At 45.2% G+C, this 18346-nt stretch overlaps 1 long non-coding RNA gene across 1 annotated transcript in view; it reads right to left on the bottom strand.

Moving 5' to 3' along the window:
* Positions 1-9832: 9832 nt before the first annotated feature.
* Positions 9833-18346, bottom strand: part of LOC144782724 (uncharacterized) — a 61925-nt gene continuing 53411 nt past the window's right edge. Inside the window, exon 3 of the long non-coding RNA XR_013601221.1 lies at positions 9833-9951. This is a non-coding gene — a long non-coding RNA (uncharacterized LOC144782724). The remainder of the gene's footprint in view (positions 9952-18346) is intronic.

Here is an 18346-nt window from a genome sequence, read left to right as displayed (position 1 = left end):
CCGGCTTGCTTGAATCCTGATGGTGCAATGAGCAAGGGACTCACATCCGAGTATACCCTTCCACGCTTAGGGTGGACAAAAATATTTACAACAAGGGGTGGTGATGGACAGAGTCTCTGAATTAAGCAGAATACTCTCACCCAGTCAAGAGATCAGGGCTAAATGCAACACCGTTTTTTAGCTCATTGCACCATCCCAGTTTCAGAACCTGGCTGTATGCAAATTAGTCTGTCCCTGGCCCAGTGCATCATGGGAACAGGGCAGACCAGACTACAAAAGCCAATTCTTACACTGGGAAGGAAACAAGCTTCCGGGGACCGGTTTCTGGCATTTCAGCCGTCTTCGGCCCGGCTTGCTTGAATCCTGATGGTGCAATGAGCAAGGGACTCACATCTGAGTATACCCTTCCACGCTTAGGGTGGACAAAAATATTTACAACAAGGGGTGCTGATGGACAGAGTCTCTGAATTAAACAGAATACTCTCACCCAGTCAAGAGATCAGGGCTAAATCCAACACCGTTTTTTAGCTCATTGCACCATCCCAGTTTCAGAACCTGGCTGTATGCAAATTAGTCAGTCCCTGGCCCAGTGCATCATGGGAACAGGGCAGAGCAGACTACAAAAGCCAATTCTTACACTGGGAAGGAAACAAGCTTCCGGGGACCGGTTTCTGGCATTTCAGCCGTCTTCGGCCCGGCTTGCTTGAATCCTGATGGTGCAATGAGCAAGGGACTCACATCTGAGTATACCCTTCCACGCTTAGGGTGGACAAAAATATTTACAACAAGGGGTGGTGATGGACAGCGTCTCTGAAGTAAGCAGAATACTCTCACCCAGTCAAGAGATCAGGGCTAAATCCAACACCGTTTTTTAGCTCATTGCACCATCCCAGTTTCAGAACCTGGCTGTATGCAAATTAGTCTGTCCCTGGCCCAGTGCATCATGGGAACAGGGCAGACCAGACTACAAAAGCCAATTCTTACACTGGGAAGGAAACAAGCTTCCGGGGACCGGTTTCTGGCATTTCAGCCGTCTTCGGCCCGGCTTGCTTGAATCCTGATGGTGCAATGAGCAAGGGACTCACATCTGAGAATACCCTTCCACGCTTAGGGTGGACAAAAATATTTACAACAAGGGGTGGTGATGGACAGAGTCTCTGAATTAAGCAGAATACTCTCACCCAGTCAAGAGATCAAGGCTAAATCCAACACCGTTTTTTAGCTCATTGCACCATCCCAGTTTCAGAACCTGGCTGTATGCAAATTAGTCTGTCCCTGGCCCAGTGCATCATGGGAACAGGGCAGACCAGACTACAAAAGCCAATTCTTACACTGGGAAGGAAACAAGCTTCCGGGGACCGGTTTCTGGCATTTCAGCCGTCTTCGGCCCGGCTTGCTTGAATCCTGATGGTGCAATGAGCAAGGGACTCACATCTGAGTATACCCTTCCACGCTTAGGGTGGACAAAAATATTTACAACAAGGGGTGGTGATGGACAGAGTCTCTGAATTAAGCAGAATACTCTCACCCAGTCAAGAGATCAGGGCTAAATCCAACACCGTTTTTTAGCTCATTGCACCATCCCAGTTTCAGAACCTGGCTGTATGCAAATTAGTCTGTCCCTGGCCCAGTGCATCATGGAAACAGGGCAGACCAGACTACAAAAGCCAATTCTTACACTGGGAAGGAAACAAGCTTCCGGGGACCGGTTTCTGGCATTTCAGCCGTCTTCGGCCTGGCTTGCTTGAATCCTGATGGTGCAATGAGCAAGGGACTCACATCTGAGTATACCCTTCCACGCTTAGGGTGGACAAAAATATTTACAACAAGGGGTGGTGATGGACAGAGTCTCTGAATTAAGCAGAATACTCTCACCCCGTCAAGAGATCAGGGCTAAATCCAACACCGTTTTTTAGCTCATTGCACCATCCCAGTTTCAGAACCTGGCTGTATGCAAATTAGTCTGTCCCTGGCCCAGTGCATCATGGGAACAGGGCAGACCAGACTACAAAAGCCAATTCTTACACTGGGAAGGAAACAAGCTTCCGGGGACCGGTTTCTGGCATTTCAGCCGTCTTCGAATACAGTACAGTCACTCGAAATGCTTATTCTCGAGTGCAGCCCATTCATAGCGTATGACCAGGTTTTTTAAAGACCCATGATCTAGGTCTAACTTACGTGACCGCTTCTGAAAATCGGCATTAGTCCTACCCTTCAGCAGCTCCATGGGATCTGGGAGGGATGTCAGGCACCATCTATTTATGCCGGAAAAGAAACTGCGGGACAAACGCTGTGTCATCCTCCCCCGCTTGTACTGATGTTGGAACACTAGAGCGCTAACAAAAATGGCCGCTCTCTGTGGCCCAATCGGTGGTAAAAAAGACCTGATCGTAAAGTCTTTCTTCTATCGTTGTTCTCGCTGCACAATTTGTGATCAGTCAGTGGTAAATAGAAATATTTTACGTATAAAAGTGATTATTTTAGTCTGATAGTGATGCTGATCTGGGCGCAACGCCCCCCCAGAGGTTTACTATCATCGTGAAATGATACCCCGGAATGAGGCAGTGACACTCAGAAAAAAGTCCGGGTGTGTCCTCTCTGGGTTTTAGAGTGATCCTGCTGACATGGAAAAGCTGTGGTCGGGTTGCTGGTTATAGTTGTTGCCAGCATAGTGACGCCACTCTTTGCAATGAAAAGGTATACAATACACAATCCATAGTCGGTATATCACAGCTGTCCCCATAGTATCTCGTCGTTCAGGCCATTTTTGTTAGCGCTCTAGTGTTTCAACATCAGTAAAAGCGGGGGAGGATGACACAGCGTTTGGCCCACAGTTTCGTTTCCGGCATAAATAGATGGTGCATGACATCCCTCCCAGATCCCACGGAGCTGCTGAAGGCTAGGACTAATGCCAATTTTCAGAAGCGGTCACGTAAGTTAGACCTAGATCATGGGTCTTTAAAAAACCTGGTCATACGCTATGAATGGGCTGCACTCGAGAATAAGCATTTCGAGTGACTGTACTGTATTCTGTTTCTTTACAGTAAACCGCAGATTATAACCCTAAAATGCAGGCTCATGGGGCACGCAACATGTGAAACAACTGTATGTATATGCCAGATGCATTTATTCACGAATAGATGCACTAAGTTTTCTGTTCGTTTTTCAGAAAACGAACGAGTGATTTGTCTCTCTATTGTCATTTTTATTTGCCATTTGGAACCTCGTAATTAGGTTTCTTTTTTTACGATGAGACCCACATGACATGGGATCGCTGTAGAATATGTGTGTGGAATGTAGTGAGGTGTGTGAACTATTTTGTGTGAGATTTTAGAGGGCCAATATACCCTCTGTACCAAGATTATCAAGATAGACATCGACAGTCCGTCTTTTTTAACTATGAGTACAATGAACTCCACATCCGCATGGATACTATGCCACAATGTGACCCACGCAAACTAGCTGGTCATTAACACTATGTGAAAAGTCTTTCTTTGTGTGTTTTTACAAATTTTTATTTTTTGTCTCTCCCTTTTCTATTCACAGGGACCACAATAGGTCAAACTTTTTTGCGCTTCACAGGGGGCCCACTCAAGCCCTGAAGCAATACTGAGTAGCTGATTTTTGCTACAAAGTTTTGGACTTTAGGCATGCGACATTTATTTAGAATTGAGTATTGTTAGTAGGGACCAACAGAGGTCCTGATGAGTAAGCAGGAGGGGACTGCTTATGAAACACGCCATGTCGACCAAGTAGCTAATGTATTTCGTTCTACTTTTTTACCCCCCCTTTTTACTGTTACCAGCCAGAGAAGTTAATAAATAATTTTTTTCTACTAGCCAGGGAATGTTTAGTTTCCCTTCTATCACCATTACACTTAAGTAGGTCCCTACCCCTATCACTTATCACTGTCCTCACACTACACATAGCCTATCGTCAATAACCAAGTGCTCCCGCGTAGTTCGTAGGTCGCAGCACGCCCCGCCCTGTAGCGGGACGGGAAGACCCCTATGATGAAGCATGACACTATGGGATTCATAGTGTGTCATGGGTATTTTAAAAGCACACAGTGCTCCCTTTTTGCCACACGCAAAGAGAGCTCTCCTCACTGTTTATAGACACCAAAGTCTTCACCTTACAACTTACAAAAACGAATAAAATATTCACTTTCTTCGCATTGATAGAATCCCATTGGTTATCCACACACTGGATTAGACACGTAAGGGGTTGCCGTTCATTAATTAGAGAGGACATTGTGAAGGCAATTAGGCATTCCCACCCAGTGCAGCGTTTTGACACCATTGAGCTTACATTAACATCGCCCCACTTGGCCGAGGGGCTATTGGCCCTGGAGTTCAGGACTTGTCCCCCGGGTACATCAAAAATACAATTTAGATGCTCGCCACTGATAGGCAATACTATTATGAGGGATGAAGTTGGTGAGCTTTCTAGTGGGTCCGAACTAAACAGTAATGATTGACTGACGGGATCCCCCTGCCCTCTAGTAGATAGAGTTGGAGACCCTGTCTCATCACATACGTCTGGCGTTTCTGCCACAACTGCAATGCTACGGAGGGCGAACACCCTTGATGAGTGCTCCCAGCCTCTTTCCCATCACCTCCCCCCGAAGGCCCTAGACACAGGACAGGCAGCTGTAGGACCATTCATTGTAGATCCCTCTGCAGAATCTAACCTTCCCCAGAATAATTTATTGAAGGAGCAAGGCTATCTGAAAGCTGATAGCACAAGACTTAAGGTCCTCTGCTGGAACATAGCTGGCCTTTCTAGGAAACTACCTCTCCCGGATTGGAATACCTTCATTGAAGAATACTCTAGTTGTATTTTTCAAGAGACATGGAGCCAGGTAATTGCCCATAAAGTGGGTTTCGTGTCTAACTTTGTACCAACGGTTCCGACACTAACAGGAAAAGGGCGCCCTTCAGGTGGGTTGCTAATATGGATCAGCATACCGTTAGACTGCTCAATGAAACAGATCAAGTGCATTTCCCCTCATCTGTTCGCAGAACAAAGGGAGGAGCAGAATCGCCAATAGTTACATCTCTAGAGGCTGAGCTCTCCAACTGCCCCGGTGACTCGCACATCCTGGTAGCGGGAGACTTCAATTGTACTTTTGAGCCTCTTGCTGCCGAGGATGTGCTTGACATCGAGTAGGATGACGCAAAGCAGGGGGCATACCAGCACTCTGTATCCCTCCAATAAAAAGCTGGCCTAAACTTGCTGTACAGCTGAACTCTTTAGCCATTGAGTATGGGTTAAGAGCAACCAATGGCAGGACAGTGTCTGATTCAAAAGGGGCGTACACTTACAACAGGGTGGGCTGCTCCTCGCGAATCGACTATATTTTCCTGAACCTCAAACTTTGGCATTATCTAATAGATATGTCAATCATACCAACAGTTGATAGTGACCATAACCCTTTGTCCCTGTCCTTGCAACCAGGATGGCTGCCTAATTGTGATGATCTTGGCCCAGAACAACTAAGCCAAACAAGGGAAGTGATTCCATCTAATTGTAATAGGTTTTTGAAATGGAACATAATATCTTTGAATGATAAAAAACTAAGTGACATTAGCAAAACTGTGGTCGAGTCCGCAGGAGCTATGAGAGAGGCCTCTATAGATCCAGGGTCTCTTGTTAAAATCCCTAAGATCTATGAAAAAACTATTGACACCCTGAGGAGCTTTTTTTATATACCAACTAGAACAGGCTCCCGATTAGAGCGTGAGAAAAAGAATGGTAACGGCAAATGGTACACGAAGGGATGTAGGCGGAAAACAACCACCTTGGTTGTGGCAGTTAAAAGTAAATCCCTCCCTTGGATCCAGTTAGCAAGGAAAGAATACAAGAAGGTATTGACCTATGCTAAAGCAGAGTGGGAAGAGCAGCATTGGCAAGACTTGAAAACTGCAAGTTTGGAGAACGATGCTTTCCGTTTCTGGGACCTCATTAGATCTAAGACACAACCGGACAGTGAATCAATCACATGTAATATCCCAAGCCTTACCTGGCATGACCACTTTTCGAAAGTTTATTCCTCTACTGAGGATGTTTCGTGGGAAGGCTTGTATACTGATCCTGGTTCAAGTAGGGGGGACCAAACTATTTATCCTTTCTCGGAAAGAGAAGTTGAAACTGCCATCCGGCGCTTAGTTCCAGCAAAGGCGGCAGGGCCAGATGGTATCCCCGGGGATCTCCTTCGGGCAGATCCCAAGGAATGGGAAAAAATTATATCCATCTTAATAAATGCTATAGTTAAAGGTTCCCCAGTCCCAGACTCCTGGAAGGGTGCAGAGGTCGTCCCTATTTTCAAAAAGGGCGCTAGGGACGACCGTGCGAACTACCGCCCAATAAGCTTAATTGACTCAGTTCAGGGGTGGTGGGAGGGTGGTGAGAGAATCTTGGAATGGTCTGATGAAAACAGGATCCTCTCCGACTACCAGGCAGGTTTCAGGGAAGGCACAGAGACAATAGAGCAGGCATTCAGAATAATGCTCCTCTACTGGAAGGTAGTACTGATTGGCAAAGGCAGTCTATACCTTGCATTTATAGATCTAAGGACTGCCTTTGACCTGGTTCCTCGGGGGCGTCTTTGGCAGGTCTTGGTTGATCAGGGGGTCCCAAAGAACATCTTAAACATCTTGATGCATCTACATGAGGGGAATTACGCCCAAGTAAGGTGGGGTTCCCAAGGACAGAAAACCGACAGAATATCGGTGAACAGAGGTGTCCGTCAGGGCTGTGTACTAGCCCCCACCCTGTTCTCATTATATGTGAACGGGGTGGTTGAGCATCTACAGCAAGTTCCATCTGACGCACCAACCCTGGCAGGGGAGAAAATCCCTACCCTCTTGTTCGCCGACGACACCCTTCTTATCTCCAAAACCCCGGTAGGCTTACAGAACCTACTAGATAGTTTTCAGTTGTTTTGTGATATTAAAGGGTTGGTTATCAATTCCGAAAAAACAAAGTACCTAGTGCTGAATCCCCCTAGGAATCTCAGGTCCTCGCCAGTATTATATTCTGTTCCATTAGAGAGAGGTACCACGTTCGATTACTTGGGCATCCGCATTTCTGATACAATGCTTTGGAACACCCACATACAAAAAATGCTCCTGAATCATAAGAGGGAGACTGGGGCAATCCTGAGAGAGCATCGCACCTCAAGAAGTAGGCCCATTGCCCCTGCAATTGATATATACAAGGCCAGAGGAGTGAGTTCAGCCCTTTATGGTGCTGAACTCTGGGTATTTTCCAATATCGATCAAATCACGACATAAGAAAATAAAATTTTAAAATATCTTGGTGTATATGCATCAAAAATCGGTAAAACGAGTCCTTATTAGCGAAAAATAAGGAATCGCTAATAAGGAGTCGCATACCGCGATGCATCAACAGATTCGGTATTTAACACCGAATCGCTAAAAATCGTTAAATTTCCGCTAAACACGTTTGCGAGACACCTTTTCAAAGAAGAGCAAATACCGAGGTAGCAAATACCGAATCGGTATTTGCGATTTCGGTAATAGCGAATCCGGAAAAATGAAAAAGACGCATCGGCAGCAGGCTGATGACACCACAACCAGGAAGCAACACAGCCCATGCTTCATTCAGTGCCCTGTGGAGCTCAGAGGAGGAGGCAGAGCACAGGAGCTGAGGATTGCTAGAGTGAGAACACATTCAAACTCAGAGCAGACTACCAGGATGGAGAAGGATGCACCCCAGAACAAGGAGGCACCCAGGAAGAGAAAATGAAAGTTTTCTGATAAGGAACTCGAACTGCTCATCGAGGGGGTGAGCAGCAAACACGACAAGCTTTTTGGGAGGCTGTCCCGAAAAGATCCTGAGGCAGAAAAGCGCAAATTGTGGCTGCGCATCAAAGACAGAGTCAATGCTGTAGGAGTCACCCACCGCAGCATAGACGATTTAAAGAAGAGGTGGTACGACCTCAGGAAGAGGGCAAAGGAGAGGATTGCCGAAAGGGTGAAGGATGCAGCTGGCACAGGAGGGGGAACATCCAACGTGAGTGCAAACACAGCCCTTGAGGACCTCGTCGAGGCAACAATTGAGCCAGAAGCTGTTGTGGAGGTCACTCAGTTGGATACATCCGGCTCAGCAGGAGGAGGAGATGGTAAGATGCATGCCAGCGCAGATATGCAGCGTGTAGTCTACCCATGGCCATCCCCCAGGCCAATCACAGTGTATATGTAGCAGCGCATAATGCATATCCCCTCACCAGAGTAGTGCACCATGGGAGTTGTAGTCATATCATGAATGAGTGCATGTCTGACCCCTGATGTAATAGAAATGAAACCAGCTGCACATATGTCAGTGCAAAATCTCCTTTATGTAGGTTAATTCATGCAACACTGATACATCATGGCAAAATAATAACTATGCACTATTTCACATACAGATGCATCACCCCTCGACTCAGATGACAGCGGACGCCTCGTCATCTCAGAGACACCAGTGGTGACAGATGTCGAGGCCACGCAGGAACCTGAACCCACAACACCACCACCACCACCACGGCGGACATCACCACCACCACGGCCAACTCCACAAAGCCGCAGGGCAAATGTCCCCTCCCTGCAGGTGATGGAGTCAGAGCAGAGGCCAGCTGACACAATTGTCCCACGACAGACAGTCGTTGCTCCAATCACCCAAGCAGCAGCACATGTCCGAGTCAGGCAGCGGGCCAGGCCCCTAGGTAGAGCTGTTGAAAGAGGAGATGATCCAGCACACGGATACGGAGTGGTGGAGACACGGATGCTGCGTGTCCAGCGCCTGCAGGGGAGACACATGGGTGCTATGAACATCAACATGGTGAAACTGACAAACAAAATAGGCATCATGACAGGCGCAATGCGCAAGATGACCACAGCCGTTATCAAAGGCAACAGAGACATCAAACTGTGCCTGCAGGAACTCACACGTGCTGTAATTGCAGGCCAACAGAGTGAGCGCCATAAGCATCGCCAGACCATGGTCCGCACCATTGCCACCAATAGAGCCATCACTAAGCTGTGCAACAGCACAGCTGTGCTGTCGCGCAGACCTGTGTCCCTGCAGGTCGATTTGGGCCATTATTGCGGGGATGTTGCAAAGTCCCTGGAGAGAGTGACCACTGCAGTGGAGCATCTGCAGTCAGGGACTTTCAGGGCCAGCAGTTTGGGAGGGGAGGAGGGGAGTGAGGCTACCTCAAGCGTGAGCAGCGCCTCTATTCCGGAGGCCAGCGAAAGGAGGCGTAGTGCACGCAGCACCACAGCCACAGAATCACATCGCGGAGATGTGGTCGAGTCACGGGACAGGCGGCTGGGGGTACGGGGCAGGCGCAAATAGCCATGATCCATTGGCTCCCTGGCCATGGTGACGTAACCATGGGCCAACAGTACAGCAACATGTTACACCCGTGATGACAACGGACATGTTTTGATTTGTTAATTTGCTTCTGCGTCATGTTGGCGTACCATACATATGCACCTGACAGGTACTCATGTGCATTAAACAATAGCAAACATATACATGTTGTGTTGGCTCTTTCATACCTGTCTCAGAAGTGATGTCTTGTGATGTATGTCCGCCTCCTTTGTCCCTCAGCTGTATTTGACACATGTGCCTGTTGGTGTTGGGGGCGTTGCTGTGCCCGTAAGTCGTCCTCTCCGTCCACTTCAATTGGTATCCCCCTTCGAGTGGCAATGTTGTGCAGCATGGCGCAGACTGCTATTATCCGGCAGCAGGTAACTGGGTCATACTGCAAGGCACCTCCTGTCTTGTGCAGTATCCAGAAGCGACTCTTGAGGATGCCAAAAGTTCACTCTACCACATTCCTGGTGATGATATGTGCTGCGTTGTAGCGCTGCTCCTGAGGTGTTGCAGGGTTGAGGTAGGGAGTGAGTAGATAATCACGCAAGACGTAGGCGCTGTCACCTGCAGGGAGGTGAGAAAATGGTTAGTTGCATGGTTACATTGACATATGTGAGGATGGTGTTCAATTGGAGGCATTTGTATGTACCGAGTAGGTGACCCTCTCCAAATTCCCCGTAGATCAGGCGCCTGTGCTTGCCACTGTGCCTGAATATGTATGCGTCATGGGTGCTTCCTGGGAATTGTGATACGATGTCCGTAATGATGTGCTTGGCATTGCACACAACCTGGACGTTGATGGAATGGTATGACTTCCGGTTGCGGTAGATGTATTCGTTGGCTGACGGGGGGACAGATGGGGACATGGGTGCAGTCCATGCACCCTATCACATGGGGGAATTGTGCCACCTTGTAGAACTCCTGTTTGGTGCGGTTCAACTGCTGTGGGGAAGGTGATGTGGTGATGTATCAATGTCAGCATGGCATCTAGGAAATTGTGAAAGAAGCGTGATAGTGCGCTTTGCGACACGCCTCCAGCTTCTGCTATGACTCCCTGGAAGGTTCCTGATGCCAGCATGTGCAGGCTGCATAGGACCTAGACATGGGCTGGGATGGCATTGGTCCTATGGGTCTGGTGCTGCAGCAGTGGTTCAAGGTCGGCAATGAGGCGCATGATCATGGCCCTGTTGAGCCTGTACTTGTCATACATCTGTTCCTCTGTCTGGCCCAGCAATGTGATGCGCACCCTGAAGACTCTGTCCTGGATCATCCTCCTGCGCTGTGCAAGGGCGTTGATTCTCCTCCTCCTAACAAGCACGTATGGGGCAGCCATTTTGGAAGACCTACATGGTCTCCACAGGCATATTTGAAGGGTTTCTGAGTGGCTGCACCTGTTTTGGAATTTGTTTTTCTACCTTCCAATAACTTTACCTCCAGTTTGTGATTCCCCATATTTTGCTCATGCAAAATAGTGATTTTGACCATTTTCGGTATTTGCGACTTTTGATGCATTTCGTAGCGATTCTTTATTAGCGATTCGGTATTTCCGGAGGGTGGTTTCTTTCTCGGTATTACCGATTCACTAATATGGGATTCGGTATTTTACCGCGTGAGGTATTTACCGATTCTTTTTTCTTAAGGGGTTTTGGGTTGATGCATTGCATTTCCAGGTTTTGCGTTCGGTATCGGCCTGTTTTACCGATTCGCAATTTTACCGGGAGGTATTTTGCTTGATGCATCTGCGAGCTTATGAGGTTGCCGCAAAGGTCTCCCACTAGACCCTTGTTGCAGGACCTGGGGTTACACGCATTGAGAGATTTGGCCAGACTGCGGCCCTTACTCCTGTGGGCTCGCCTATGGCGAACCCCAGAATTGGCAGGGTATGCAGCAGGGCTAGATGAATTTATGAGTATGGATGGCTGGCATAGGATTAAATGGTTAAGGGACTTGAAAATGTTGCTGTACGACCTTGGTCTTAAGGAAGCGTGGGAAAAAAGAACTGCCTCACCTAAAGCAGAACTCAAAAGAGTGTACTGGTCCTGGGTTTCCACTAGGTGTCTCCTTGATCCTAAATCGGGCAGGCTATCTGAGGAGTTCATGCAACATAACTGTTCCACTTGCTATGAACAATATCTAGATGTCATCCAAAAACCTCATGACCGAGCTTTGTTTTTGCATTTAGGGTTGGTTCCCTTCTCACTCGCGATATAACAGCCCAGTGGAAGGCCCCCTATCAGACCCTATCGTTCTGTGAGGCTATTCCAGAAACAATAGCACACATTATGTTTGTATGCCCAGCCTATAGAGTGCCAAGGGAAGGTTGGCTCAAGCCACTCTGCAGGGAGTTAGGCACTCGTAGTCATCTTGCAGCGCTACGCATTTTAAGATCTGGTGCACGTCCCTGTATGCATGTGGCTTGGCCAAATTCCTGAGCTTGGCCTGGAACATCAGAATGAGATTGCTGAAAACTCTCCTATAATGTTGATATGTGCTATTTGTATTTTAGAAAACTGTACTTTTTCTGCTGCATGTTCTTATGAGCCATCTGCATTTGATTAATTCTATCAATTTTTATCTTATGGAGTATATATATTACTTTTTAACCCCATTTTTATCTTTTTAAACATGTGTATAATGGTGAACTTTTTCCATTCAGTCATTAACAGTGTTTTTATTGTATGTGAACATGTTTTGCATCTTTTACTATGTAGTTTTTTTTTAACTTGTACAATTGTAACTTGCAGCTTTTAAGATATTTTTATATCGAAATTAGGCTAATATGACTGCCTGAACAACCGAGCACCAGTCAGGATGATTGGATTCCAGTAGTCGACATACCTGCAGAATACGTGAGAACCAGAAGTCAGACTTATTTAGACAGTCAGAGTGATAGTGAGGACGAGATAGGTCTAGAAGAACATACTCAGATTACAGAAATTCAAGCCAGTAGTAATTCTGACGAGGACCAGATAAGGAAAGATCAGAATACTCAGACAAACGACACTACCCTAAGATTTCCAGAGTCTGAGGAGGGACAGCTAGGAATTAGGGTGTGAGCTCAGACAGAAGAAAATCAAGGGTTCGAAGAGCTTGAGCATGTCCATATAGGTGTAGAAAAAAGTGTTCAGGAAGAAGAAGGTGAAACAAATCAAAATCAAAGTCAAATTCAGCAGACACCTGAACAAAGCCAGATTAGTAACCAGGCAGAAGAAACCGAAATAAGACCTGGACCTAGTCAGATAGAGAGGGATTCAGAAGACAGCATTGAAATAGATGTGCCACAACTAAATGAAAATAAAATAGCTCTAGAAGAAGGGCAGAGCACAGTGCCAGCTAAAAGACTCAGAAAAGGAGATAAGTGGCCTAGGTTTGTCAAAAGACCGAGATTTTTTCTAAAGACAGTAAATGAAGAACCAGAACAAGTAAATGAAATAACAAGTCAAGCTGAACAATCTACAGTACAACCAAGAAGGAGAAGTCCACGATTGAAAAGACTGAATAACAAATTCAGAGGCCCTGAATGTACTTACATCGTCCTTGAAGATTTTGAAAACTTAGAAATAAGTGACGAAAGTGATGACGAATTAATTACTGATCAGACTGACAGAGAAGTAAAACCCACTTGAATATTGCACCGGTTAAAAGACTGTGTAAAAGCGACAAAGAGGGGTTAAGTCTCCTTGATCAGAAATGGCTGATCCTGCTGTTAATGGAAGACCGAAAAGAAACTGTTTAAAGACATGCTGTAGAATATGCACATGTAGTATAATAATAGTACTCGTAATATGGTTAGGATTAACAATAGCTATTCCCTATCTAATGAGTAAACATGTACAGAATGACACTAACATACATGAGAAAGTAGATGCTCTTGAAAAGATAGATACACATGAGAAAGCACTTAGAATTAAACAACAGAAGGTAGATTTAGAAGCATCAGATGAGGAAGGATTACATTATACAAGAATTAAAAACAGAACTCTCTTAAATGTATTTGCAAATCTATTAGTACACTATGTAGAAGCTATGGAAATAGAAGATTGTTATGTGTGTATGAAATTACCTACATCAGTTGCTGAAGGGGTTACGTACCATCATTTACCCCTGACATATGGTATTTCATGTAGTATTTTATCTAGTTTATTCTATAAGAAAGGACCTTTGCAGTATTACTATTCTAATTCAGATGTGATATTTTCTGAACTTCCTATACGTAGTAACTTGAATCCTGTACATACTAAAAGTTATATCGGTGAATATTTTCTACCAATAGGTACAATAGATATAGCTGAAGCACACAAGAATAATTAAACATGCTTATTACGTGAAAAAGAGAAAATATTTTTGAACATGGTTGAGAAAAGGAGAGAGAAAGGCAAATGATAAGAATCATAAAATTCCTAAATGGGCTGAAAATATAGGATTCACCTCAAATGGCAAGACTCATGCTGCTATGTTGCTGGATTTTGAAAAGAAAGGGAAACTCTGTCTCCATAGAGAAAGAACAAGTTATTATAACAATATATTCATTGGTTCCAGTGAATGTGAACACAATTATAAAATAATTGGGGGTTGGGGTTTCAAAGATAGAACTGAACCTGTGTTTCCTGGAATGCATTTTATATGCTGAAACAAGGCTTATTACAAACTACCAGATCATTGGTATGGGAGCTGCTATTTTGGAATAGTATTTCCAAAGATATATCATGTAAATAAAGTCACTGGAAACAATTAAGAAACTAATGGATTAATACGTAGCAAAAGAGCTAGTTTTGGAGAAATAATAGGTGATATATTCAGTGCATTAATACCTACAGTGGAAGTGGCTCTGAATACGCAAAGAATTTGCAAATTGTCAACAGTAATGGATCGATTATCGGCTGATACTGCTGGAGGGTTCTTATTGGTCAATACCGAATTGGTTGCAATCAGATCAGGGGTTTTACAAAATCGACTTGCTCTTGATACATTATTAGTAAAAGAGGGCGGAGTCTGTAGAATGTTGAAAGCGCAACATTTTTGCGCTTACATACCTGACAAAAGTGTGGAAATTAAGAGGTATGTAAGACATATTACTAATTTGGAAAAGGTGCTTAAACCACTGGAGGTTGATAGTGCATGGAAGAGACTTACCGATGGTCTCTCCTCTATAGGTATTTGGTTTTCTAATGAAGGAAAAAGTTTTGTAGCTAGAATACTGATGCCAATGGTGGGAATAGGCATACTAATTTTAGGGATAATGATTTGTTGCAAATGTCGTAAACACAGAAAAAGATATACAGTAAATGAAAGAGGAAAGAAAAGAAACTGCAATGAAATGGAACTCAAAGAATTTAATGGGAAAATATATCAGAAAATGAAAACCTATCATTTAAATAATGAGGAAAATCCTAGAAAGAAGTTTGAAGAAATTGAGTTGGGTGAAATGTGAAAAGTTGGCATCTGTTTTATTAATTAGTGATGATATAAAATATCATCAAAGAGGGGATTGATGGAGCAAGGTTGCGTATGTAAAGGGACTTGCTCGTAATCAACCCTCTCTAATAACTCGTAACGTACTAACTAACATGTTTGTCTTATTAATATTGCATTACACGACATCTAAGTGAAGCTTGCATATGTGCTTTTACTAACGACAATCCGCTTGCATTCATATGGCCGCTGCTAAGCGGGATTTCTTACTGCACATGCGTCTGTCACACTCATGTGACATGACGTATCTTTTGCTTGGAGGGAATCTTTTTGCTTCTGCGCACTAGTACTAAGATGGCTGCTCTACGTTCTCACATGCAGGAAGCTTGCACAACTGCTTATGCTAAGCTGTTCGTCCTGCCTAACTTATAAACGCAATTCTTAAAATAAAGTAATGGGAATAGAATAGAAATAAGTGGTATACAGTGCATTCATGTATTCCGTGTTCTCAAACTGTTTCTTTTCTATTCTTACATGTAAATAATTTTGGGCCTGACGCCTATTGCTGAACTACATATTGAAAGAAACTGCGTCTGCGCAGAAGACCTCGTAGTGGCCCGTCGTTTATAGAAGATCTCAAAGACTTCATCAGCGACCAATACTCTCAAAGTGACAATCAGACCTTCGTGGGTGACTTCAATCTCCACTGGGGCATACCGCAAGACTCCTCTGCGAACTCACTGGCCACCTTCCTCTCTGCAAATGATCTTATCCAACACTGCACTGAATCAACCCACTCCAAAGGCGCAATCCTGTACCTTGTTATTTCTAAAGCAGGCATGCTTTCTACCACTACCCCAATTCATGTAGATTGGTCTGACCACCACCTCATCCCATTCTCTCTTCAACTTTCACACTCTATAACTCTTAGCCAACCCAAGAGGGCCATCTCCTTGTTCCGTGATGCCAAAAACATTGATGTCGGTCCCCTCTGTGAATCAGCTTTGCTATCACTTCCAAGGCTAGACCCGAATATAGCTGTTGACGATCTCACCTCCCAAAGCCTCACAGTTCTTGCAGCTGAAATTAATAACGTCACTCCACTCAAAAGCAAAAGGATAAGGCCCACTCCCTCAGCACCTTGGTTCAACAAATCCCTTTATGAGGAAAGGAAGCAGCTAAGATTCCTGGAGAAGCAATGGAGGCAATTGCCCTCCACTGACAATTTAGCCATGCTTCGCACAGCAAGATCCAAGTACCAGAAGCACATCTTCCTTGAGAAAGCGACACACTTCAAAACCCTCCTTGACTCCGCCAAAAATAGACCCAAAAAACGATTTGATCTCATCAAGATTCCGAGCTGCTCTCCCCCAACTTCCAAGGTGGAGGATTCTACAAAGAGAGCAGCGGATTTCGCTATTTTCTTCGATGGAAAAGTGAAATCACTTGTGGATCAGGTCGCTCATCCTACACTTCCAGAGGAGCGCAAATCCTTAGCCATTTGGCAGAGCTTTGACCCCATATCTGAAGATGCCCTTCTCAAGTGCATACGCGAAACAAAGCCCTCCAACCATTCTCTTGACCCTATCCCCAGTGCCATTGCCTTTGACTTCTATACCCATTCCCTTTCCTATTGGACCACTCTGATCAACCTCTCCCTCTGGCAAAGCTCCCTTCCTGTCTCCTTCAAAACTGGGCAGGTCACCCCTCTGCTTAAAAAGCCCACTACTGATGCGAATGACCTCAACAACTTCCGCCCCATCACTAACCTTCCCTTTCTTGCGAAGATCACAGAAAGATGTGTAGCAAAACAACTCTCTCGTCATATCAAGGACAATGATCTTCTTGACAATTGTCAGTCAGGCTTCATCCAAAACTGCAGCACTGAAACAGCCCTACTGCAAGTGGTTGATGATGCGCTGAGGATTCTCGACTCAGGGGGGTCCTGTCTGCTAATTCTCCTTGACCTTTCTGCAGCCTTCGACACTGTCAATCACAACACCCTCCTCAATATTCTTCAACAGAGAATGGGCATGGAGGGCACTGTGCTTAAATGGTTTGCATCCTTCCTCTCTGACAGATCTCAAATGATCAAAATAGCGAACAGTCTTTCTTCTCCTGTGGCGGTGGGTCAAGGTGTTCCCCAAGGCTCTATACTTGCACCCACATTGTTCAATCTCTACTTAGAACCACTGGGAAACCTCCTAAGCAAATCCGGGATTCACTATCATCTCTATGCAGACGACACTCAACTCTACCTCAAGGTTGCCTCCACTCATGATCTCTCCATCCTAAGAACTACTCTTGACTCCATTCAAAACTGGATGTCAACTCATCAATTGATTCTGAATCCCTCCAAAACTGAATTCCTCCTCTTCTCCTCCTCACTCTCTCCTCCCCCGGTTCAATCATGGATGGATCAGATGAATCTACTAAACAGTAAACCCATTATTGTCAACAGCGCAAAATCCCTTGGTGTCATTCTAGACAAAAAACTCAATCTAACTCCCCACATCAATTCTATTGCAAAATCTGCTCGTTACCAACTGCGCCTTCTTTGGGGAATCCGTCGCTTCTTCCCGGAGCAGGACCTTATAACCCTGGTGCAATCGCTGGTCCTCTCCAGACTAGACTACTGCAATTCTCTTCTTACTGGCCTCCCCAAATCTCACCTGTCCCCACTTAAGTCTGTCTTCCATTCAGCAGCTCGTTTCATTTATGGGGCCAAAAGAAGCGATCACATCACACCGATGTTATCCACCCTCCGCTAGCGTCCCTTCGAGGCTAGAGCTATCTACAAGACCGCTTGTATCACCCACAAAGCCTTGCACTCCTCCTCTCCCCGCTACCTGGCGAATAAACTGAAACTCTCTGGAGGCTCTAGACCTTCACGCAATGCGGAGAATCTACTGCTTGAACCTCCCACTTTCAAGAAGGAAAGAACAATGGCCCAATCCTTTTCAGGCAACGCAGTGAGAATCTGGAACTCCTTTCCGCCTCAGCTCCGGACCACCGCCTCCTCCCAGGCCTTCAAAAGGGACCTCAAAGTTCTCCTCCTCCAGAGACACCTCCAAAAGTAATTCACGTCCTCTTGTTATTTGGAGGAAGACTTCCCACTACTGATAATTTCTACTTTCCATGACCATGGAAGTGCCTTCCCAGTGTATTCCCGTGGTTGGAGTGTCTGCCTTTTTGTAGTATTTTCCATGTACTTGTGTTTGGTGCCCTTTTGTAACATGCACACACCACTTTGCCCTTGTAACACACGGTTTGCTACCTCTCACATGTTTTTACCTTTGATACTTGCACAAGTGCCACCTTTGCCTACGTATCGCTTGTTCTTGTGCCTGAGGGTCTAGCACTTATTGCAGTATTATACCTCAAATTATACTTTGTTTTCTCTTGTAACTGCACACTTGTCACTTTTTCCTCTTGTGCACTTTTTACTACCTCATGTATTTTTGGTTGCTCACAATTTTTACTACCTCATGTATTTTGTTTGCTCACAATTGTCACTATTACCTTTACTACCTCATGTATTTTTGGT

This window comes from Lissotriton helveticus, chromosome 9 (assembly GCF_964261635.1).
Source record: "Lissotriton helveticus chromosome 9, aLisHel1.1, whole genome shotgun sequence".
In the NCBI taxonomy this organism is placed as follows: domain Eukaryota; kingdom Metazoa; phylum Chordata; class Amphibia; order Caudata; family Salamandridae; genus Lissotriton; species Lissotriton helveticus.
This window is presented reverse-complemented; position numbering and strand designations above follow the sequence as displayed.